The sequence below is a fragment of the Diceros bicornis genome, chromosome 5 (assembly GCF_020826845.1).
Source record: "Diceros bicornis minor isolate mBicDic1 chromosome 5, mDicBic1.mat.cur, whole genome shotgun sequence".
NCBI classification, from domain to species: domain Eukaryota; kingdom Metazoa; phylum Chordata; class Mammalia; order Perissodactyla; family Rhinocerotidae; genus Diceros; species Diceros bicornis.
In genome coordinates, this window is record NC_080744.1 from 37209407 (window position 1) to 37234244 (window position 24838).

Consider the following 24838-nt stretch of genomic DNA (forward strand, 5'->3'; position numbering starts at 1 on the left):
AAAAACTACACTTCAAGAGAAAATATCTTACTTATTGCCTCCTAAAGTAGTAATTTCTGGTAGTATTCAGGAAACTCTCAGACATAAAATTGCCTCTAGAATGTCACGTTTAATAGCAATTACCATACAAAGAAGAGCTCCTAAGCCAAAACCAGCAGTGCTTACCCTTTAAAAATGTACTACCCACCCCCCCACTGCCTGCAAGTATCTGAGTTTCTTCCTTGTTCACTTTTCCCAAAGGTCTAGGGATGTTGGTTGCTTTCTAAAGTTTCTACCCCAATTAAACTATAGATATCTCTATTATATCACTTTTAAAACTTAATGTTTTACCTATTGACAATTCTCTATATTAAATTTCCTTGTTCAAATCACTAGTGTGGTTTCTCTCTCCTGACTGGATCCCACACAGCAGAGCTGGTACTGAGTGGTGGTCCAGCTCTCCCCCTGGAGCTATACTCCAAGAACGCTTCTCCTAGAGAAAGGGGTGACATGACTGCATCATATACACGGGTCTGGAAAATCAAGATCCGTTTAGCAATAGGTCATAGCATCTGGCAATATCCTGAAAGGACTTTTTTGGCAATTGAGAGCATCATGGGTGTCAAGCCCTTACTTGAAATTTCCACAGTTTGGGCTTAATGATTATATTTTGCTTTTCTAAATGTGTTGTTCATTAAATAGAAACACACATTTATACATGCATGTGCCACATGTATATGAAGCACACTGTATCCATATTTTAAATGTATAACATATTCTTTTTTGTAATATATTTCTAATGATATACATAAGTCCTCATTAAATTTTAGCCAAGAATATGCAGCTCTTTCCTCTCAAAGCAATGGTTCACTCAGCAGAAACTACAGAAGCCCAGAAAGGGACCATCCCAGTACAAAGGTGAGGAAACAAACAGTTTTGTTTTCTTTATGGCAGGGTGATTCTATCTGGTGGAGAATACTAGGATGCAACATGTAGCTAGCACAATTTATTAAAATTGTCTAATTGAATTGTTTATATTTCCTTTATTGCGTAAAGTTTTTTTACAAGCTATAGAACATTAACCTAATTACTTCTTGCACCAAACTGTGAGGTAGGCAAAGCTAACCTTTTCTGCTCATTTTATAGGCTAGTGTGGATTGGAGAGTTTAAGGGGTTTAGCTGAGGTCACACAGATAATAAGAGGTAGAAATAGAACCAATACTTTCTACTCTTTTCCACTCTACCAGGATGCCTCTTTATGTTTCCTTTTTTAAATAAATAAATCAATATAGTATTTTAAGGACTAGATATGATTAATACTTATTAAACACATACTACATACCAGACATTATGCCAAGTGTTTTTGCATGTATTGAAACCATAAAAAAATGATCTTCTAAGAGATGGTACAATTATTCTCCCTATTTTATGGATGAGGCTTAGAGGGAATAGATTGCACATCTGTTAAACTGCACAGGAGTGAGATTCACATCCAGGCAACCTTGATCTAGCACCCACACATTTATGTCATACACTATTATGCTTTCTTTACTAGACAGATATTTACTGATAAAAAGTGGGGCCAGGTATTCCTGTTTAAGAAAGGGAAGAGAAGAGGTCATAGGAGTTAATAATCTAAACCTTCAAGAAATTTGCTATTTTGCAAGCCATGAATAACACAAAGTAAGTAAAGTGAATACACGGTAAAGAAACCAGCCTAAATGAAAACTGATTTTTTGAAAAATCACACAATTCTATTATTAAGAAATAGGGGCCAGCCCTGTGGCATAGTTGTTAAAGTTTTGCACCATCTGCTTTGGTGGACCAGGTTCAGAGGTTCGGATCCCGGGTGCAGACCTACACCACTTGTCAGCCATGCTGTGGAGGTGACCCACATACAAAATAGAGGAAGACTGGCAGAGATGTTAGCTCAGGGCGAATCTTCCTCAGCCAAAAAATTTAAAAAATAAAAAATGAATTTAAAAAATTACAGGTAAGAAAAATATTAAGTGAACATATAAAACAATTAGACATAGAGCTTATAGTTTTGTCCTAAAACTGCTATTAATCAGTTCATGTTTTTTAAGACTATTTTTTTAGAGCAGCTTTGGATTTACAAACAAATTGAGAGGGAAGTACAAAGATTTCCCATATATCCCCTGCCCCTACACATGCATAGCCTCCCTCATCGATCAATATCATTCGTCAGAATGGTGCATTTTTTACCACGGACGAACCAAATTGACACATCGTAATCACCCAAAGTCCATAGTTTATCTTAGGATTCACTCTTGGTGTTGTACATTCTATGGATTTGGACAAATGTATAATGACATATAGTCATCATTATAATGTCATACAGAGTATGTTCACTGCCCTAAAAATCCTCTGTGCTTTGCCTATTCATCTCCCCCATCATCACCTCTGGCAGCGACTCATCTTTTTTTCATCTCCATAGTTTTGCCTTTTCCAGAATGCCAGGTAGTTGGAATCATAGAGTATGTAGACTATCAGTTCATTTTTAATCATTTCCTTTTTATTTTATTTATTTATTTATTTTTGGTGAGGAAGATTGGCCCTGACCTAACATCTGTTGCAATCTTCCTCTTTTGGCTGAGGAAGATTGGCTCTGAGCTAACATCTATGCCCATTCTCCTCTACTTTTGTGTATGTGGGATGCTGCCATAGATGATTGGCCCTGACCTAACATCTGTTGCAATCTTCCTCTTTTGACTGAGGAAGATTGGCTCTGAGCTAACATCTATGCCCATTCTCCTCTACTTTTGTGTATGTGGGATGCTGCCATAGCGTGGCCCAATGAGCGGTGTGTCGGTCCACACCTGGAATTCAAACCTGTGAACCCCAGGCCGCTAAAGTGGAGCACACAAACCCAACCACTACGCCACCAGGCCAGCCCATCATTTTTAATTAATCATTTCATCTGGTCTTAGAAAGGAAGATGAGAAGATAGAAGTTAGAAATAGGACTACATTGGGAAAAATGCAATAGGTTACAAAGTTGTTCATCAAGTATAAAGTGAAATGACACAGACTATACTGGGTTAGAAAGAGAAAGTGTCTCTGTAGGCAAATGACAAATGGCCTGGAAAACTCATTCTATAAACAACAATCAGCAGACTTCCACTTTTGGCCATGAGAAGGCAATTGGTACTGAATGTGCCCACTCTCCATAAATAATTATAAAAGTGGAAAAAAAATTCTGAAGCAAAAGTTTTCAGGCACTGGACTACAGGCATTAGAAGACAGGGATTCTTGAGAAAAGGAAAACATATGTGAGTCCCAGGTACTCCCTGGCTTTCCGACTCGAGGCACAGCTCACCACACTTCAGGGAAGTGGCACTCAAGAGAAGATGGTAATCTCCACTGAGCTGAAGAGGCAGAGATTGGATTTTGAGGCTGTTGAAACAGCTAGAATTTGCAGAGCAGAGTGCTGAAGAGGATGGAGCTACACCAATGAGGGGGTTGCCAGAAGTCTATGTGAGGGCTACCCATGGGTCTCTGTTTGAGTTGGGATGTGCATGTACAAGGCTAGACTCGGCAAGGCCTACCAGGCACGGCCTGCCATGCAGCTGAGAGCAGAACAGAGTCACTAGAGGTCATATAGTACTGAGAGATGTCTGTGTTTGGACACAACTAGAGGGGAAAGACCTCACTGAGCACAGAAAGCATTCATTTGGGAGCCCAGCTAGGCCATGCTTTATATTGGCATCCATACTTAAGGATCTATGCAAAATAGATCCCCCTAACAAAGAATAAAACCAAGACTGATAGGAACAACTGGAACCACCAGAAATTTAACTGCCCACCATAACAAAACATAAAACTGTGTGAAAGAAGGCAACATGATACAGACTTCCTATGAAATATCATCTACAATATCCCACATAGGACCAAAATTACTAGACAAACAAAAAAGTCAGGTAAGTGTGATTCATAATCATGAAAAAATAAAAATAGTGAGGAGAAACAGATCCTAGAAGGGCCACAGATTTAAAAATAGCTATTATAAATATATCCAAGAACTTAAAGGAAAGATGAAAAATTGATTGAAAAGATAGTAAATATTAGAAGAGAAATGCAAATGGTAAAAAAGAAAGGGGAGGGAAGGATTCTAAAACTTAAAAGTAAAATTTCTAAAATGAAATGAAAATATGACTGTATGGGCTCAATATCAGACTGAACACTGAAGAGCAAATAGTTAGTGTACTTGAGGATAGAGAAACTGACATTGTCCACTCTTAATAACAGAGAAAAATTAAAAGTTTAAAAAAGCAAACAGAGACTCACTGACCTATAGAAAAACATTTAGTAGTCTAACATAGCTGTAATTGGAGTCCTAAATGAAGAGGAGAGAAAGAGAGATGATACAGAGAGAGAAAGGAGAGAGAAGAGATGAAAATTTCCCAAATTTCGCAAAAAGCAACAACTTACACAATCAAAAAGCTCAGTAAACTCTAAAAAATAAAAAGAAAAAGAAAATCACACTTAGCACATTACAACCAAGTTGCTGAAATCCTAAATAAAGACAAATTTCTAAAGCAGAGAAAAATGATACGTTATATACAATCATTCAGATCACGGCTCATTCACATCAGAAACATTGGAGACCAGGGGACAATGACATTTTTGAATCCCAAATTCTACGTCTAGCAAAAATATCCTCATAAATGAAGGTGACATAAAGAGATTTTCAAGTGATTAAAAACTGCAAGAATTCTTCACCAGCAGATCTGCACTACAAAAAAAAAAAAAATTAAGTAAATATTCTTTCACATGAAAGGAAATGATTCCATTTGGAAATCCAAATTTATAGGAAGGTAAAAAGAACACCAGAAATTATGAATATAAAAGATTTTTTTCTTTCATTAATTTCTTTAGAAGAAAATTGATTAGTTAAATCAAAAATAATGACATTGTCTTTGGAGTTTGTAGTATATTTAGAAGCAAAATATATGGTAACAGTAACTGAAAAGAAGGAGGATGGAATTATTTTGTTATAAGTTTCTTGCATTTATTTGAAATGTTACAACATTGTCTCTAAGTAGAAAGTAATAAGTTAAAGATGCATAGTTTAAATCCTAAAGTAACCACTAAAAAAATAAATACGAGTTATAACTAAAAGTCAATAAAAGAGATAGAATGGAATACTAAAAGACTTATTAGATTAAACCAAAGGAGACAGAAAAGGAAGAACAGAAAAACAACGACAAAAACATATGGGATAAATAGAAAACAAATAGCGAGATGGTAGAACCATATCTATCTGTCTATACATATAATCACATTATAGATATATCTATAATTACATTAAATGAAAAGAAACCAAACACTTTAATTAAAAGGCAGAGATCGCAGGATTGGACTAAAAAGAATCAACCCTTACTCTAAGCATTTACAAGAGCTTAATTTTACATAGAAAGACAAAGATAGGTTAAACGTAGCAGGATGGAAAAAGTTATACCATACAAACAATAAGCATAAGAATGATGGTTTGGCTATAATAATCCAAACAAGCAGTATTTCCATGGATGAAGGAGAGAACTTTCAGAAGAGCCGTATTGCCATGGATGAAGAAGAGAGACATTTAATAATGATAATGTAGTCAATTAATCAAGAAAACATAGCAATCTTAAATGTTCATGCATCTAATAGCAGAGCTTCAAAATAAATGAAGCAAAAACAAACACAGCTAAAGGGATAATTAGGTAAACACACAACTATGTTTGGACATTTTACACCTACTTATCGAGGATTGATAGAACAAACTGACAAAAATCAGTAAGGATATGGTTGTTAACTCTATTATCAATTCTCTTAATCTAAGTGACATTTATAGAATATTGCACCCACCAGGGCAGAATACCATTCCTTTCAAAAGCATACATAACATTCACCAAGATAAAAAATATGCTGCTTCATAAAAATGTTATGCTCAATAAATTGTAAATAATTGAAATCTTACTGCATATATTCACTAATCACAAATTGAATTAAATTAGAAATTGATATCAACAAGATTCCTATTGAATCCCCAAATATTTGGAAATTAAATAACACATTTCTACATAACACATAGGCCAAAGAAGAAAACACAAGGCAAACTATAAAATATTTCAAAGTGAATAATAGTGAAAATGCAATATGTAAAAATTTGTGTGATGAAGCCAAAGCTCAGAGGGAAGTTGATGGCTTTTAAATACTTATATTGGAAAAGTGGAAAGGTTTATAACTAATGATCTGATTTTCCACATTAAGAAGCTAGATAAAGAAGAGCATGTTGAGTAGAAAAAAGGAAATTGTAAAGACATTAATGAAATTGAAAACAAGTAATAGAGAAAATTAACAAAACCAAAAGTTGGTTCTTCAAAGATATTAATAAAATTGATAAACATCTAGCAAGATTGATCAAGGAAAAAGAAAAAACACACACATCTTACCAATATCAGAAATGAAAGAGAATATACCACTACAGATTATGCACATACCAAAAAGGACAATAAGGGAATATTATGAACAACTTATGGAAATAAGTTGGATGACTTAGATGAAATGAGTAAGTTCCTTGAACACTACAACTTACTTAAGCAGACAAAAGATGAAATAGAAAATCTGAACAGCTCCATATCTATTAAAGAATTTGAATTTGTTACTAAAAACCTTTCAATGAAGAAAGTAATTAGCAAAGACATCAAGTGGTAAGTGAGCCCCACAAAGTTCTTCTGACAAGTTGGAAGTATGGATTTCTCAGAATCTGAGGAGGATTAGAATGGGTGGTACCTTGGAGGGTGGGTCCCTTTGATATTCATTCTTCATCCTCCTCCACTCTGCTCTCTGCCCCATAACATTTTACTCATAGATTACATCAAGAGGTACTAGTCCCCTCTTGCTTCTCATTGGTTTCAGACTATGGGAGGTGCTGGTAGAAGAGAGAAAGAAGAGAGTGAAGTCAGGTTATTTATTCCACTGGCTCCCTCCCTGTGGGGCCAAGGCAGGCTGGCTGTTCCCTTGATCAGAGAGCACAATTCCTACCAGCTGGCCCTCTCCACACAGCTCTCTCTGCCTCCCCTCACCCCTTCAGGCTTAGAGCTAGTAACAGAACCACTCACCGTTACTAGCTCCAAGCTTCTAAACTATTCCTTATCATTTTATGACATGCTACCCAAACCCTTGTAAATAGTGCCTTTATTAAATTCTCTTTGCATTACCTTGCAGTGCACCTTTGCTTCTTGATAGAATCCTAATTGATGCAGCTGAAAGGGATAAGACTTAACCAAAAGCTACGAATAATTTCTAATACAATGTTTTGGGGTTGCCTTCATAAAAAAGTATTCAATAATAAACAATTATAATAAACAATTTTAAGATCAGAGGAGTGAGAGCAGAAGGAGAATGGTAAGGGTTAGCTTAGAGGCAACGTGTTGCAGACTGACAGTTCCCAAATGTGGCTTTGCTTTTCAACATCCCTCCTGTTTCATCAGGAAGGGTGTTTTGGGTGAAAAGACACCCCAGGTCTCTAGTCATTGGTATCCATTACCCCGTAAGTTATTAATAAGCTTCCTGTTGAGAACTGACATTCCAAAAATCAACTCTTTATCAAGTCACCTAGGATTCCGTGGGTAATTTTTTTTCTCATAGATTGCAGACCAATCTGGGATACTATTTGTATGTATAGAAAACTTCATATTAGCTCAAGAAGTTAGCAAAAAAAAAAAAAAAAAAAACAGTAAAATCTCAAAAATAGAAGAGATAGTAAAGAAAAAAGCTGAAATCGATGAATGGAATGGGAAAACAGGAAAAAAATAGAATTGAAAAATAAATCCAAGACAGTTCTTTGAAACACACACGAATAATAAACACCAGCTTGCTTGATCAAGAAAAAAAACGGAGAAAACAAATATACAAAAGCAAAATTGTGAAGAAGAGCATAATCAAAGATACAGAGGATATATAAGGGATTACTTTGTTCAAAGCTTTTTTTTTTTTTTGAGGAAGATTAGCCCTGAGCTAACATCCATTGCCAACCCTCCTCTTTTTCGCTGAGGAAGATTGGCCCTTGGCTAACATCTGTGCCCATCTTCCTCTACTTTATGTGGGATGCCTGCCACAGCATGGCTTGATGAGCGGTGCTTAAGTCCATGCCCAGGATCCAAACCTGCGGACCCCAGGCCGCCGATGCGGAGCACAGGAGCTTAACCGCTACGCCAGCTGGCCGGCGCCTGTTCAAATTATTTTTTTTAAATGTAATTTACCAAAAAAAGACCCCAGAGTAGGTAGAAAATCTGAATATACTCCATGGTTAAATTTCAGGAGGACAGTGGAGAAGCTGGTAGGAAAAAAAAACTATCCAAATTAGGGCACGATACAAGGCTCTTTGACAAAGGCCTTCAACAAAATCGTATTTTTATTACCTCTAACAAAAAATATAATTATAAGCTATTATTTAATCAGAACAAAAGAAAGGCAATTAGAAACTCTAGAAGAAAGGAAAAGAAAGCTGTACTTGAAGGTCATGTGGATAAAATGTGAAAAAAAAGAGAATCTTTTTGATGTTGAGGCTTGTAACATTCTCTTTTGTGGCACAGGTTTAAAAACATAGTATTACATTCCCAAATCTATAGGTTTAATTGGCTCAGTTTCGAATAACAGTTTTATAATTAAAATATTACTAATTTTATTTATTGGCTTTCAATTTCTAGATCTAATCTAAGAGAAAGTATGGAACTCTTATGTGCAAAACAGGACTTCAAGAGGTTAAAAATGTGTCACTAGGTTGATGAAAGTATGTGGGTGCTGATTTCTTCTTCCCACACACTGGAGTTTAAAAGATAGGATCTAATATAAATAGCTTAAGAAATAAAAGTTAATGAATTAATAAAATATAATAAAATGCTGAATTACTTGATAAAATTAAGTAATAAAATAACAATATTTTTTAAAATGTACAGTTGGGAAGGATGTGGGGAGGAAAAGGGCATGTAGATGAGCTAAATTCTTCATCTTTCATAGCAGGAGCTAGTAGATATTATTTAAGGTGGATAAATCATGAAATGGCAATACATGTTTATATTTTAGAATCATATTTAAATGTAGTAACTTTCAGTGAAAGGGACTGGGCATAGGGTACAGAGTGGTACAAATGACATGTATCTTTATTATACGTTCCTCTACACATTTTCATTTTATTTTCTTGTGTATATACTAATTTTATAATATATTAATATATTTTGAAAAGTACTATTACTAAAAATAAGAAGAAAGTTTAAAACCAATGAGAAAAATATCAACTATCCAATAGAAAGGTAGGTTAAGGATATGACAAAAAAATTGCATTGCAGACCACCAATGGCTAATAACCCATGGAAATATGCTTAACCCCACTCGTAATTGAAGAAATGCAAATATGATCTTGTATACATAGGTAGCAAAGATTTTAAAAATACATATTGGTTGACAAATATAAAATTATTAGTTGGCAATATAAAATTCTTTTGGCAAGCCTACAGAAAAGTAAGAATTCTCATACACCATTAGCAATACAAATTTTTGGAGGATGATATCTGTTAAACTTTAAAATATGCATATTACCCAGCAATTCTATCATTTTAGGAATTTTATAAAGATAAATATGCAAAGATGTTCATTGTGGTATTATTTTATATTGAAAGAAACAAAAAAAGTGAAAGAATAAGAAGCTAAGCAAACAAGTCGTTTTCAATAGGGGACAGGGTCAATAAATTTCAGTATAGTCACATGACAGCATAAAACACTAGCAGCAAAAATAATAAAGAAAATCACAGTACACTAGCACCAAAAAATCCACAAAACATTCTGTAATGGAAAATTTTTCCGGAAAAGTTTATGAAATGTGATTGTATAAAAAATTCTGGAATATTGTAAACATAGAGAAAACATATTGGGACAAGGGAATACTCTGCAAATTATCAGTAAGGCTATCTGTAGGCAAGAGGGGAAGGAGGCACTTTTTCTTTTTACTTCATATAGTTCTCTATTTTTATTTTTCCAGTGACTATTTATTACATTGTTTTATTTAAAAAAAAAATCTTTTAAAAAATCTCAGTGAAGAGCTGTGAAACGCAGAATTAAACCAAATTGTGTTCAATAGATATTACTTGGCAGCCCTGACTCCTCAGCATCGAGCACAATGACTGGCAGAGAGCAGATATTCAAGCAATATTCTGATTAGATGACAAACGAATCAATGAGGGATTGAAACCTGAAATATTCGACCATGTATTTATTTTTCTGTCATATTAAAGCCATTTTACTGTTATTAAATTTAAGAAAAGCTAATTCTCATATAAAATACATAGAACATATTTATCCATGTTTATATATATTTATTTTATTTTAGTTACTTTTTTGGTGAGGAAGATTGGCCCTGAGCTAACATCTGTGCCCATCTTTCTCTATTTTATATGTGGGATGCCTACCACAGCATGGCTTGATGAGTGGTGCATAGGTCTGCACACGGGATCCAAACCCGCAAACCCTGGGCCGCCAAAGCAGAGCACAGGAACTTAATCACCATGCCACCAGGCCAGCCCCTCCATATTTACATTTTAAAGAAAGTGTGCCTCTCAAATCCAAGCTTGTTTGTGTCCAGTTTTAAAAAAATGTTTTTGCTATCTCTGGATTCCCCTGCCCACAAACCCATGTGAGGTGTATACTTGAAAACCCTGGGAAACAGACCCCTGATTAAATGAAAGCCTCCAGAAACATTTAGAGAGAGGTAGTTCAGGAGACAGAAAAGCATTTGAGAAAAATTTCTCATTTCCATTTTAGGAGTATGCAGAGACAGAGAATGTGGCCAGGAACACATTCCACCTCTTCAATCGTCATTGTTTTTTGCAGGAGGCAATTGTAATTCACTAGATGGAAATAAACATAATATAGAGTTGTCATGGCTTCAGCATCTTCCAAAACCAGGAAACAAAAAGTCTGACTGTGACATCAATCTCCAGAGGAAGCCAACTAGTTTCTTGTTTGTTTTGGTCTGACACATGCCTATGGTGATTAATTCTGTGCCCCCCATTCTCTTCGGGGCACTAGACTTTGGTCTTTCCTCACCTGTAAACAGAATCAGGATGTGTCTTGAAGTTTGGCCAAGAACATCTGTCTTTGAGTAAGACACACTCCTCTAAACACACATATTGCGCATCAGTGAGGCAGCCGCGAGGGAAGGGGAGAGGCGAGAAGTCAGCAGGGGACTCTGACATCCATTTGCTTATAACAAATTCCATCAGATGTCAATATTCATGTGCAACTCAGAGGGAGAAAGTAAGAAGACACCCATGAAAGCATTAGTCTTCTACGTTATAAACAGCTTCAGAAAATCAGTAGTACTACCAAGTGCCAAGTGAGAGAAAGGGAAAACAATGGAAAAGGAATGAGATCTTGAGTGCAATAGAACACCTCTCAGACTGTGCATGTTACATAACACAGAGGGGGGAGGAACTGTGGGAAGGGACACGTTTGAAGAGGGCCGATAACGTGGGTCTACAGATGTGTATTTGAATAGGTGTTTCAAAGCACCTTTTTGTGCCACTGTCTTTTTACCTACAGGATTAGCATTAATACATTTCCATTCAAAATGGAAACTCTATTGATTATAATTTTTTTCCCAGCCACTGGCCAGGCCACTTGGTAAAAGGATAAGTGGGTAATTATATTAACAGACGCTGGCTCTATCTTCCTTTTTAAAAAATCATAGTTCTAAAAAGTGGAAAATTATTGTCATCCTGGAAAGCGGTTCCAGGAGAAAAGGGAGAGAAGCTATGAGGGCACATGTCTATTACTTTTTCCAGAGGCAAGGTGATGTCCCACTTATGTCAGAGAATAGAATATCTCTACTACATCATAAAAACCAAAACTTCAATCAGGAAATGTTAATCTTTGACATTAGTAACTGATCTGATGGACTTTTCCTGAATTGATTGAAATGACCACGTGGCATGGTATTGGGCATCAAGTAAATTCCTCTCTAGATATATAAAAATCAGTTAGCAGCATTGTTTAGGTGCTACTTGATCTGGTAACGTATGTGCTATTTGGATATTTACTGTTATGAGAGTATTTATTACTGTAAATTAAAAACATGATTGCTGGAGGAGATATTTATCCCACTTACTCATTTCACTGATAAGGAACTGGCAGTCAGGTGACACTGGGTAAGAGATAAACCAGCATAATGATCTTCCAACCCAGCGCAGTGTGTTTCCCATTATACTCACCTAAGTGAATTATCAGTGCCACAAACCTGAGCCCTCTTGTACTCCATCATGTCCAGGGGTGAACTTTTAAACCTAGGTTCATCTTTTCCATGCCAACTGGTATGTGTGGCAAGAAAATATTCTAAGATATTCGTTCTTGTTTTTCTCTCTCCAAATTTATACCTTTCCCCTAGTCAATTCAAGAGCAGACTGTGTTTCAGTGTCTCAGGGAGATATATGACTGAGCAGAAATAAAAGTAGCATGAAAAACATCCTGAATTATATCTTCAAAAGCCTAAGTTCATTGAGGAGGACAGAGTTTGATAAAAAATTTTTAAAAAGCACAGTCTTGAAAAAAACAGATAGGACAGAGTTTTGCTCCTAAACTGAAAGAGGGAAACTCCCCTGCCAAGGGCAGGTTGCAGGACTCAGGCCTGCTTCATGGCAATATTCCAGAACTGACTTCCAGTTGTCTCTAGGGGGATGAGTCAATGGCCACTGGGATCTCCTGCCTTGAGGAGCATTCCTGTGTGCTGAGTGTGGCAAGGAGCAGCAAAGAGCCCCTGGAGCTGAAGGTCACGTTGATAGGGAGAACACTCAGGGTGGCAGCAAGATGATACAGCTGACTCCTCCCCAACTCCCTGATGGCTTGATGCCAGATACTTTGGTATTGATGATTCTGAAACTTTGACATGACCTGGTGGGAGCAGTGGCAAAGCCTCTCTCCTTGACCAAACTCTAGTCACACCCCTTTGAGCCCCCTTCTTGACCAGTCTTCAACCTTGGCCCATAAAAACTGCAGACTCTCAGCACAAATGACTTCGTACACATGCCTCCCACCCCCACATTCACACACTAAGAGACTGGAACAAACACTAGCAGGGTATCTAACAACTCAATGTTTTGGGCTTGATAAAAAGGATAGGTGGGCTTTGAATTGTTTCTAGAGTCACATTTCTGTTCTCATAAAAACTCGATTTGTAAGAGAAGTACAGTTGCTTTAAATTCCTCAAAAAATTGGGTTGCAACCTGAATGATATCAAGACATCCAACTACATTATCCTCAGTTTGCTTCCTTATATCAAGAAGAATATCTTCAACTATGAAGGAAATCAAAAGATTTCCATGTTCTAGATTTAAAGCTGTGTTTCTTTGGAATGTTTTAGTAAATCCTTCCAAAATGGCTTCAGAATGTTTTTCTTTCCCTCTGGCTATGTAGTTTCATTTTAACTTAGGGAAGAAGCCCTGAAATAAAGGTCCTGTCAGACTTTGAATATCAGCTTCCAATCTGGCCAACTTCTGGCCATAGAGCTACTTTAAAAAAAATTCTTTCAAATATCTTGTCCTGTTTCAGCCTGGACAAATAGCAAATATTCCTGACAATATTGAAAACTCCATGGACACAAAAGGGGTCTCCAAAAAACAGTACAAAAAATGCTACCCTCCCAAGATCCAGAGACATTCCCAAAGATAACCAAAAGAAAGAAAGACTTAGAAAATTGCTCTGAGAACTGGCAACAGTGGGTCAGACTTGGGCCGCAAATGGAACACAATCCACATTTCTGTCCAGCCGTATTTTGGGGGTCTCCAAACTGACAGTTGCCAAGCAAAGTTCTCAGGACACAAAATGAGATAAACAAGAAGGCAACAGCTGTCTCTGAGAGACAAAGGACAGATAACTGATGTTTTTTGGTGCCAATCTGAATGTGGAAAGGAAAGAACAATGTGAAATTTTACCTTCCTCTCTCCACCAGGCACCACAGATGGAGATCCGGGAGAGCAGACTTTGGTAAAAATTCTTACCCTTTGCAAGCTTCTGCCAGTTTTCCTAGGATGCCGTCTGCAGGCTCTGGAATGAGTGGAGTATCCTGGTGGGTCTCATTCTGGTCACCAGAAATTGTAGAGAAGGAAGAATAATTTTCCCTCTGCCCTTAATACTGAGTGTCTGGCTAAGACATCTTTTTCTCTAGAGCACCTCGTAAGTGGATAAGATTATCTAAAATGGTTACAAGTTCTCCACTGTGGCCACCGTAATTCAAGATTATCTTTGGTAAACTTAACCTACTTGTTCAGCCTTAAAACAAAATTTTATTCACTTGAGGTCTCACACTGGACCCAGCCAGTTTAAGTCAGACCCAGTCCAACCCCGCACCCAGTCAGGTTCCTAAATCGGACCCAGTCCAGTTTCTAAGTTGGACCCAGTCTGCCCTTGAACCCAGTCCTACCTCAGAAAACCAGTCTGGTTTCTAAGTCAAAACCAGTTCAACTCTGGCCAGTTTCAAGACCCAGTCTGGAAAAAGAAATGCTCAAATAAAGTCTGAATGCTCATAATGCAAAAGCTGCAGAGTGAGGGTCCTGGATCTGAGAAGGATTTACCCACAACCTCCAGAGGCAGCGAGCTCAAGGGGCTCAACAGGCACCCACACCTAGTTACTTGTTGCTCCTGGGGGCCGTCATGGATCTCTTTTGTTCTCCTCTTCTGACCCTAGAACTATTAAAAGATAAACTGAGGCATATTAAAAATTTTAAGAATTTATTTGAGCACAAATTGATTTGAATCAGACAGCGCTAAACCAAGAGCGTTTAGGAACACTCCTAGTATCAGGTGTGTGTTTAAGACTTTAATCCATTTCAAATTAATTTTTGTGAATGGTGTAGGATACGGGTCCAATTTCATTTTTTTGCGTGTAGTTGTTCAGTTTTCCCAACACTACTTATTGAAAAGACTTATTCCTCCCATTGTGTAGATTAAAAACAGAAGCCCTAGAGAAGATAAGTTACTTACCTAAGGTGATGGAGCGTGAAAGAAATCCATGCTTTTGCAGTGAACTCCACAGACCTAAGCCCTGTACATCTGTGTGCCTTCCATTCCCACGATGTCTAGGGAGGGTCTTTCAGGGATCTCCTGGGAATGTACCTAATAACTGGTTCTTCCATTATTCTTCCACCATTGAACCTGAAGAAGATGTGACTGGCAGAAAAAGGTAGAACAAAGGATGAAAAGGTAGAGATGGGGCAGGAATTTTAGACATGGAGTACAAAGGAAAGACCAAGAGTGAGAGAAGCAGATTATTCCCTAATTAGTCACATGGGAGAGAAGTTTGTAGTGTCTAGGCCGGGAGCAGAAACAACTCAATTCCTGTAAGTGCAGCTATTCTACAGGTTCTTTCCCCCACTGAATTAGTGAGGGAAAGAGTCACACCCCTAGACATATTATTGGAGTGGTCAAAGATGTCTCAATCAACACAGAACTGAAAGACTAACAGATCCCCGCCTAGACCAAAGAATGTCTAGATGGGACAGTCATCATGAGACAAGTTGCAATCTTCCATAGTTGGTCACGTATATCTTTTTTTTTAATATAATCTAATTTTTTTTATCTAAGTACTTATCCTTATTGACATTTTTACAACAGGTTTTATGTGGTTATCTGTTTATTTGTCATATGCACATGGATAATTCACTTCAATTAACCTACATTCCTTAAAAGCCACATATACTATCATTGTATTAGTCATCAGTTTTTTGTAGTTGATAAATTCACCAACAATGATGAGTTCTAATGAGGTGGCATCACCCACGGCATGATTTTTCCAAATGTTTCTCAGTAAAGCACGTTCACACAAATGCGGAATGTAGTAACAGACTTAGAGCAAAATAACACTGCAACTGTTTTATGTTTTCCCAAACAACTGAATAATTGTCTTATCTAAATAAATATATAACATTACCTTGTTCTAGACATTAGAAGTTCCAAAATTTAATCTCTCCCTCTCCAAATGAATAAATATATATTTAAAAATAAAGTGAAAATGTCCACGCACTTATTATAGCTTTTTAAAAACTGCATAAAGTAGAGGCAGGACACCTACAGTGGTCCAGTGCTCCAAATTTCCATGTTCAGTTAGGAGGCTGTTTGCTGTGATCTAGTGGGAGACCCACAAAAAACCAAGTCATGGTCATTTGAGGGCTTTGGCAGAAGCTTAGTGTGGCTATTGATAAATCCAAAACATGTCAATTTCATTTTTTTCCCACATCAAGCATTACCTTTAATTGAGCATTTTATAGGCAAGGATGGACCACATTAAAAAAAAAAGTAGAAAGCTGAGGCTAAAACCTGTGTTGTGTGGGTGGGTAGGGAGAGACTTCTGGCCATTTTGGTCGTCCTTAACCACGTGCCTCCTGTCAGAGCCCAAGGCTGGATACACTCCCAGGGAGAGTGGGAGGGAAGGAAGGTGTTAGTGACTGAAGAGTGGGCCAATGAAAACAGAACCAAGTGCCATCTTTGTCACATAGGCTGCTGCCAGCTTGGGGGTGAGGGGATTGACAGAAATAAGAGGAAAAATAAAATTCCATCTTCTTCAAACCAGCAAAGGTTACAAGCTTGTAATACAGTCCCCTCATGGAGGTGTGGATAGTAAATGATATAGCTGAAGGGAGATGAGGAAACAAAACTAATAGTGAAGGCATCAGAATGTGAGCCTTGCCTTGTCTTTCTCCTGTCAGACCTGAGGGGAACAGGACCAAAGCATTGAGAAAAGAGGTCAAATGATGCTTCTCTTGAAGATAGGGAAGGACTCTTCTCCCAAAAGGTAATCTTTTTGTTACTCAAAGCTTACAAACAGAATTCACTGATTTAAGTTAAAACATAGGATGAATCCATCATCTGAGGATACTCTGGTCAGCATTCACTCTTTTTTTTAATTTTTTTATTACATTTTTTTTCTGGTAATATTTTTTTATTGCAGTAAAATGTACATCACATAAAATTTACCATTTTAACCATTTTTAAGTGTGTAGTTCAGTGGTATTAAGTATATTCACATTATTGTGCAGCCATCACCACCATCCGTCTCCAGAAATTTTCATCTTCCAAAAAGGCTTCTGTACCCACTAAACATTAACTTCCCATTTCCCCCTGCCCCCAGCCCCTGAGAATGACAGTTCTATTTTCTGTCTTTATAAATCTGACTACTGTAGGACTCTCATATAAGTGGAGTCATACAATACCTGTCCTTTTGTGTCTGGCTTATTTTACTTAGCATAATAATGTCCTTGAGATTCATCCATAGTGTAGCATGTGCCAGAATTTCATTCCTTTTTAAGGCTGAATAATGGATCCATCCATCCATTGTATGTATATAGAATGTGTTTACAAATTTGTTTACATTTATTACATACATTGTATGTATTTATTTATGCATTTCTTTGTCCATGAATATTGGGCTGTTTCTACCTTTTGACTATTGTGAATAATGCTATTATGAACATGGGTGGATAAATATCTGTTTGAGTCCCTGCTTTCAATTCTTTTGAGTATATACTCAGAAGGGAAATTGCTAGATCAAATGGTAATTCAATGTTTATCTTTTTGGGGAACTGCTATATTGTTTTCCACAGTGGCTGTACCATTTTATATTCTCACTAGTAATGCATAGGAGGTTCCAATTTCTCCACATCCTCATCAACACTTTCTATTTTTTAGTTTTTGATAATAGCCACCATAGGGGATGTGAAATGATATTTCACTGTGGTTTTGATTTGCATCTCCCTAATTATTAGCGATGTTGAACGGCATTGACTCTTAGATGGCCATTATGTTGAAAGGACACTGCCTGGGCTCAAAATCTAGCTCAACCACTTGTCTCCTCTGTGACCCTGAACAGGTCATTAAATCTCTCTAAGCCTCAATTTCCTCATCTGAAAAATGGAGAAAATAAATTACCGACTTCGTTAGGCCTTTGTAAGGATTAAATTAAATAATTCGCATAAAAAGCTGGTGTGGTACCTGACACATATGAGGGTTCATGAAGAGGTAGAATTTATTGCTGATGCTTTTGTTCTTGCCATTGTTACCCTTGTTAGCTTAGAAGTTATCACAAATTATTTTAAGCAAGAATACATATAACACTCTAATACCGTGTGAGCTCTTTTAGGAAAACCATTGGCTTCCTAAATGCTAAAACATTGCCATACATTATGAATATCACATAAATTGATAGATTTTTGAACCTAGAAAGTTTTCTGAATGGCGAGAATATTAAACAGTTATGAAAAAAGTTAGTCTCATAAAATTTCCTGCAAATCAAAACAACACTAAGATACCACCTCACGCCCGTTAGAATGGCTATAATCACCAAGACAAAAAACAACAAATGTTGGAGAGGATGTGGAGAAACAGGAACCCTCATACACAGCTGGTGGGAATGCAAATTGGTGCAGCCTCTATGGAAAACGGTATGGAGATTCCTCAAAGAATTAAAAATAGAGATGCCCTATGATCCAGCCATCCCACTACTGGGAATCTATCCAGTGCACCTGAAATCAACAATCCAAAGAGGCTTTTGCACCCCTATGTTCATTGCAGCATTATTCACCATAGCCAAGAAGTGGAAGCAACCTAAGTGTCCCTCGACTGACGATTGGATTAAGAAAATGTGGTATATATATACAATGGAATACTACTCAGCCATAAAAAAAGACAAAATCGTCCCATTTGCAACAACATGGATGGGCCTGGAGCGTATTATGTTAAGTGAAATAAGCCAGAAAGAGAAAGACAAACACTGTATGATCTCACTCATATGTGGAATATAAACCAACACATGGACAGAGAAAACTGGACTGTGGTTACCAGGGCAGTGGGGGTGGGGGGTGGGCACAAGGGGTGAAGGGAGTCATATATGTGGTGATGGACAAACAAAAATGTACAACCCAAAATTTCACAATGTTAGAAACCATTAAAACATCAATAAAAAAAAAATTTCCATTAAACACCTATAAGTTTGCAAAGAAATAAACTTCCTGAAAGAACTAAAGAGCCAAAATTAAATTTTTCCTGTTCCTAAGTAGAGCCAGATATAGAGAAATAAAAGTAGGGTAAGGATGGAGTAGATTGTGCATATCTGCTTGCATCTTTGGATCAGGAGGCAATTGGATGTATTCATGATAGAAACTCTTCTTTCTCTATCCAAAACCAAGTTGGTAAACGCAAGTGCCTGAAACCACAATCTGGACACAGCCTGTGACACAATCTGGACACAGCCAGGGCTGAGATCACACTTGGAAAGGGCCCTTCTCTCCCTCTGAAAAATATCTGTGCTAACAGGGAGAGCACCACCACGGCCCCAAGTCTTCCATAGGATCTTCAGGACCAGAGGGACCAAGTGGGTCCCTGGTCACCTTGTTTTAGGACACCAAAGAAGGAACCTCCTGACTCTTTCTTAGAAGCCATATGAAAAAGAGGGTAAAACAAACAAACAAAAACAAAAACACACGCCAATAAGCCTCTCTGAGGGGGATCCCCAAAAGCTCAGTTGAAGCTCTCACACACATAGACACTCATTTTTCTTCTTAAAAATGAATCTGTGTGTCTACTTGATTTGTACTTGGATTCCAAAATCTCACATCCTCACCACTAGCCATAGGCAGTTAGATGGAGCACTATTTGAGATTGTAGCTATATTTACCTGAATGCCATTTTGTGGAGAGATCAGAGAGGGAGTATCACACCTTTCTCCCTTGCCCACAGAAGAGCTTTCCAAAAGTTCATGTAAAAACTTTCAAGTGAAAAACTCCAAAACTGATTTAAACAATAGTTTAAATTGGTTAAATTGGCTTCAGACAGTGTGCAAACTCCCAAGGTGAGTACTCTGAAGCTCCTATTCTGACACGCTTCTCCAACTGTCCATCTCACCACGCTAGGCTTTGAAGCACCCCTTTTACTGGTGGGCATTCCTGTGATCTCTAGCCCTGAAAGGGAAGGGCAGGAGAGGACTCTGAGCTAAGAGGAAAATAATGATGCAAAGTTTCTTGCTCCATAAGACAAGGCATTTGTAACTCTTTTGAGAATGACTTATACCACATATCAAAGTTCCCTGAAACTGGATGGTCAAGAAGGAAGGGAAAAGAATTAACATTTACTGAGCTGATACTCTGTCGTCCTTTATCCCAAGCAAACTTTATGGCAATTTACTTAACTCAGAGGAGATGAAAAATCAGAGGGATAAAGTAACTTGCTCAAGATAGCACAGTCAGTAAGCCCAGGTCTTTCTCCCTCTAAATCCTGTGCATAGTACTTTATACTCTAAAATCTCTTACCTGTAGCTGTTGTTTCTGAATAGTGGATGTAGAAATGTCTCTATTTGTCTCAGCTCTCTTAGGTAAGAGACAGCACCCTGCTAAATATATGACCTCATTCAGCATACCTCAGGAGGGCTGCCAGGGCAGCTGGAAGAGTGAGAGTGAGGAGAAGGCTATTTCCTTGATCATACTGAAACCTGCTCAACAGGACATGTCAAAGTAAAGAAAAACATCCTGATTTCTGCAAAACAGTCAATGATGGCATAAGATAAAGGCAAACATTTGGGTTGGCACCAGCCATTCATATGAATCCTGATGGACAGAGAACTACTTACGTAATCACCTGTAGAGTGAGAGCATGATGAAGTGAATGATCTGTAGCTCGGTTATATGTTTGCATGCTTTGTCTCTCTTTATAGCCACATGGATCTACTGGTCTTTGCTTGGCAATGGGCTAAATCCTCTGTCTCCCTTTTTTCTCCAAGGACTCAATCATGAGTTAATAAAAGTAGGCTTCTCCAAAAGGTACTTGGGCTTTCCCCACAATCACCTTTGACTCTACATGGTCCGACAGGTGTACTCACTGCAAGCACAGAAGACTACAAAGGATGCAGAGAGCTCTCTAGCCTTCCCCACTTTCCCAGGGCACAAAGACACCTTGACAAGAAATGGCTCAATTTGTATATTTTCACACAACATTCTTTCCACAAAAAGATCTTATTCAGGAGATTTTTTTCATTTATCACCGTATTGTTTAATAAGATGGACAGGAATGGCTACTACCCTGATTTTATAAATGAAGAATTCAAGAAACAGTAATAATAATGAGGGCAGCGTTTTTTTTAACCCTTTCTAGTTGTGAATTTTAGGCACTAGAATAATTTGCACTCAGCCCTTACCTAAGGTTGTCTCAGATGCCTGTAGTTTAGACCCCCAGTAGGGATATCTTCCATTAAACTTAACTCACATCTAAAGCATTTCAGACTTTAGATTTGTAATAAAATGCGATCCTTAGCCCCTATGGTTGAGGCTTCTTTTATTCCTAGGGTAGGTTTTTGAGGGAAGGTCTTGACAAAAGCATTCCTCTCTAAGATGATCATCATAAAACTTGGAGTAGGGGAAGAAACAAAATCCCAAGTTTCCTTGTCTGTCTCCTAGTCCCCTCCTCTTGGCTCATCACACTTGTCTATATCTTCCCCAATTTTTTCATGCACGGCACCAGGAAAATTGATTTTCCCTGTGCCTGTAAACATAGGTCAGTTACCTCTTGTATTCCCTTGACAATCACCACTTCCTGTAGAAATAACTTCCTGTACTGGCCAAGTAGGGTTAGGTGACCTTCCTCTGTACCCTAACAACAGCCTGAATAGATTTCTATTATGTCATTTGTTGAACTATTTTGTTTTAGTTTGCCGTAAATTATAAGAAGCTTTTCATAAATACTAAAAAAATGCATATATAATGGGCTTCATTCCTTTGATGATATACCATTTTCTTCTATTATTTGGGGGTTTAATTAAGAGGTTCCTAAAACTTACTTACCTCACTTAAATTTTTTTAAAATGTTATGTCCTTGGTTGATGGTAAATATGTGACCAACCTGTCATCAGTAAGGCATGAAATCTGAGTTGTTATGACCATTGTATTAGTTTTCTGTTGCTGAGTAACAAATTACCACAAACTTAGCAGCTTAAAACAATACATATTTATTATCTGACAGTTCTGTAGGTCAGAAGTCCAGATGGTCTCGGCTGGTTCTTTTGCTCAAAGTCTCACACTAAGGTGTCAGCCAGCTGCAGTTCACATCTGGATCTTGAGGTTCTCTTCCTAAGTTCATTGGTTGTTGATAGAATTCATTTCCTTCTTATTCTTTCCGCATGGCCCCTCCATCTTCAAGCTGACAATGGTGGGTTGAGTCCTTCTCATGCTTCAAATCTCTCCGACTTCTTCTTCTACCCCCAGCCAGAGAAAACTCTCTGCTTTTAAAGGGCTTATGTAATTAGTTTGGCCCACCAACACTATCTCTCTTTTACCATATAACTTAACATAATCATGGGAGTAACACCAGAGGGCAGTGGTCATGGAAGTCATCTTAAAATCTGCCTACCACAACCATGATTGTGCTACTTTTAATCAAATGTATCAGCATTTTTTTCATCTTTTTGTCTACATCAAGGATATGATTTTCTATGAGGGATGTTTAGACTTAAGAAATGCAACCCAATGTCCTGAAGCTGTTAGAGAATCACTGATTCAAATGGAATCACTCCTATAGTCTTGACTTCAAAGGAAGTATGTGCCACACAAATGAGCAAACCAGCCATTCCGACTGGGCATGTGGTAATAAAGGGGACATCGATGTCAGAGGCAGAATAAAATGCCAATAATTGCATTAAAATATTTCATTGCCCCAAAAAAGGAAGGTTGTGAACACCATTTGAGTTGGAAACTCAGCAATCCTGCTGTGAAGCCTCAATTTCAGTTATATTGTGCAACCTGGAGTTTCTGAGCCGAATATGATTAAGCTGCTTTCCTAATTACAATGGAATTAAGTTCCAGCTATTTCTCTGTGTAGTTTCTATTTATTGTTACAAAAGTATACCAACCATAATCATTGTAATACTATTTTGAATGTTTTCTAACTTACATATGTAGCTTATGAGTTAAAATCTCTAACAGATCAACCCCGTGTAATTTAATCGGGCTCTTACACAATACTGTCTGGAAGAAAGAAGATGGACCAAATCAGCACCAGGAGTTGGTTTTATGTGCTGGATTTACAGAAAATACAAAGTGACATGAAACTCAAAGAAGAAAAAGGAAAAGGCACCTCTTAAACAGTTACTATTATTTGGGAGAGATTAACCACTTTTCAGTAAATCCCTGAGGGAAGGGATTATTTGTATCTTAATTTTTATCTTTTTCCCCACTACAAATAATGCCTAATTTCATGATATTAACATGGCAGGTGCTCAAGAAATATTCGTTGAATAACAAATGAATCAATGTTCATTACAAAACTTCATTAAGAAGTATTTTAATAGTGAAAAATTAATATTAATGTTGAAAAATAGAAAACTATTTAAAAATGTTCTACAGCTTTTGAAATTATGTTGAGGAAGAGTATAATACATAGTGATTTAAAAGTTGTGAAATGAATTATAGATGACAAAGGTAGGTTACTAAATAGTACAAAATATTCCATGAATTATAGAATACTAAAAAATATACAGCAGCATACTATGTTGGTTAACCTGTAAGCTGTTACCTCAGCTTACAGGTTGTTTCTATTTTCTTCCTTGGAATTTTTTTGTAATTTCTGAATTTTATTCCTTTGTAACAAATTTGAAAACAAAGTTACTGAAAATAAAAAAAAAAAAAAGAATCAAGTTTGAATTGCGAACTGGAGCTTTCAGCAGAACATAGTTGAGTCTTTGCCATGGACACCAAGTCATTTCCTTCTTTTCAGTGGCATTTATATCACCACCGTGAATTTTTCCCAACTGAGATGACACAATGGAAAGACCATTCCTACACCAAGCACTGAGCCATAAGAAAATGGAATGTCAGTCTGAGCATCTGCAGATCAGGAAATCAGGTCATGGAGCAAGACCAGTACAAGATTCTAAGCTTATGTCATTTGCTGATCAATTACTACACTTAAAACAAAATTATACACGCTGTACTCCCCTCTCTCTGTTCCTCTATGAAGAGAAAGAGATTTTGAGAAAATATCTTTTATTTTTATTTTATGATTTAATCTTTTTGTGCCTTGATTTTGCCATCTTTATTATGGTCTCTATCACAAGGCCAATTACCTTCAAGAATCCAGCTGGAAAATTCCAACAATACTTAGCTACTAGGTTGCATTTTTAGGGCTGCCTGACTACTGTGATTGTTTTTCATCTCTTGTCCACCTCCTTCACCCTACCCTTACCCACCAAAGAAACAGGTCATTGATCTATTCCCCTTCTAAAAGAGTAACATTGTCCATGATTCCAGTAAACTTTACCCCTGAGTTTGAACAAATGAACTTTAAATGGAGAAAGGAGGAGGATCGACAACTTCAAGTTACTTCAGAATAGATTTTAGTCAGAATCTCTCCCCAGAGTGGAATTTGCTTCCCTATCGGATTGAAGTTCAAGGTTGGAACCCACAGCCCAGGGATCACAGACTCTCAGCAAAGGCTGAAGAGCATCATTAACATCAAGCAGCCCTTATTTGTACTTGTCCCTTTCATCTTCCCTTGAACTCCTGGTTTTGCTTATATTTCTCTGAAATCCTTAGAAAAATTCCTGACTCATTGGCCTATTTCCTCTGTTTTCCACCCAAGTGGTAAACAATGGGCTCTATTCAAATGCGTACTGTCTGTGAGCTGGGAACCTGCGTGCAGACAAAGCTCATTGTTGCAGGGCAGACTGCCAGACCCACGCTCTCCTCTGCTCACCTCCTGGGCTCTGCTTCTCTGCTCTAAGGACCACTTGACAAAATGCAAAACATTGTCCTGGTTCTATGACCCTGTAGCTC